The following is a 1718-nucleotide window of genomic DNA, read 5'->3' as shown; positions in this document are numbered from 1 at the left end:
TATTTTTTGGTTGCAGTCATCATTGTTGTTTGGCGGGCCCAGGCTGGATTTGAACCCGCCACCTTAGGTATATGTGGCTGGTGCCTTAGCCACTTGAGCCACAGGTGCCGAGCCAGAACTTTCTATGTAAAGGCTTCCTATTTCCCACACTTAACCAGTGGCCTTGGCCCCCACATAACCATAACTTTTACCAATAAATCAACTTTTCTTTTTAGTATGTTGAGTGGTGAGATGCAGTGTGGATGGTGCCGGTGTTGGTGGGATGGAAAGAGGATCTTTGAATATGAATTAAGCAACCTGTTTCTCTTAGTCATGGAAAGTCTCTCTGGTAACTTGACCTTGGGCAATTCCATTGCACAGTAGTTGTGATCATCGAGTAAGACTCCTGAGTCCTGGCTCTGTCACATACTAACTGTGTAACTGTAGATAAATCTCATAAGTCATCTGTAACTGTTTCTCTTCCAGTCTTGTGCCAATTTCCCTTAGATCCATTTCATGCCCTTCCCTTGCAAACTGTATTTTCCAGGCCTTCTCCTAGTTACCTCTTCAAGATACCTAGTAAGAGGTGCTAGGGAAAATTTGAGGATGGGAGAAAGAGAGACAGGTATCCTTTTCCCTCTGCTCTGGATAGCGTCTCTAGCCATGGCTGTGTGTCTTTAGTTCTAGCTCTAGACAGCCCTTTTTCCTGACTCTTATAATGGCACAGCTTCTCTTTTTCTCTTCAGCCCTAAGGATGCTAGTGATTTCCTGTGTTGCTAATCTTTGGGTTGTCTGATCGCCTGTTTAGTTTTTCTTTTCTTTCAACCCTGTACTAGTTCCTATATTAAATTTGTTTCTTGTGCTGAAACTATCTGTCATGGGCTCTGTTTTTGGAATCTTCCCAGTACAGTTCTCTGATCTATAAAATGATACTCATAGTGCTTACCTCCTAATGTTATGCAAATTAAATAAGTTTGTATGTGTGTTGCTTTTTCTTTTTTCTCTCAGTCACCCAGACTGGAGTGCAGTAGTATGCTTACCATATCCTCCAACTCCTGGGCTCAAGCAGTCTTCCTGGCTTAGTCTCCCTAGTAGCTAGGACTACAGGTGGATACCATTATGCTGGGCTAATTCTTTTAATTTGCTATAGTGATGGGGGTGGTCTCCCTGTGTTGCCTAGGCTGTTCTCAAACCCTGACCTCAAGCAATCCTCTTACCTCAGCCTCCCAGAGTATTGGGATTAGAGGCATGAGCCACTGCATCCAGTCTAATTAAATATTTTAATGCATGCAAAGCATTTAGAACTGAGATCATCATGTAATATTTAATAAAAGGTAGCTGGGAGCTATGCTGAGTTCTTTTATCTTCATTGATAAAATTACAGTGTTACCATTTGTTTACCTTCAATAAATAGGAAGGCAAAGAGATACTGGTTATGAAGGCATTTGAAAAATAAAATATTTGTATATAGATATAAGAAGATATTACTTTTAGTGAAACTACCTCATGTGGGTTGATTAGGGTTTTACTTTGAAGAAGCTACAGTTTTGCTGGAAAGACAGAACAAGTTCATGGCAGACAGCAGGGTAGAATGGAAAGAGCAATAAACCTGGAGTCCGCTGGGCGCCTGTGGCTCAAGTGGCTAAGGCGCCAGCCATGTACACCTAAGGTGGCGGGTTCGAATCCCCAGCCCGGGCCCGCCAAACAACAATGATGGCTGCAACCAAAAAATGGCCGGG

At 42.7% G+C, this 1718-nt stretch overlaps 1 protein-coding gene across 1 annotated transcript in view; it reads left to right on the top strand.

The window, feature by feature from the left end:
* MED20 (mediator complex subunit 20) overlaps nucleotides 1–1718 on the top strand; it is a 13451-nt gene that overhangs the window by 5245 nt on the left and 6488 nt on the right. The window lies entirely within an intron of this gene.

The sequence above is a fragment of the Otolemur garnettii genome, unplaced genomic scaffold (genome assembly GCF_000181295.1).
Source record: "Otolemur garnettii isolate 467f Iridium unplaced genomic scaffold, OtoGar3 scaffold00031, whole genome shotgun sequence".
NCBI classification, from domain to species: Eukaryota; Metazoa; Chordata; class Mammalia; order Primates; family Galagidae; genus Otolemur; species Otolemur garnettii.
Note: the sequence above shows the minus strand (reverse complement) of the source record. Positions and strands in the feature narration are given on the sequence as shown.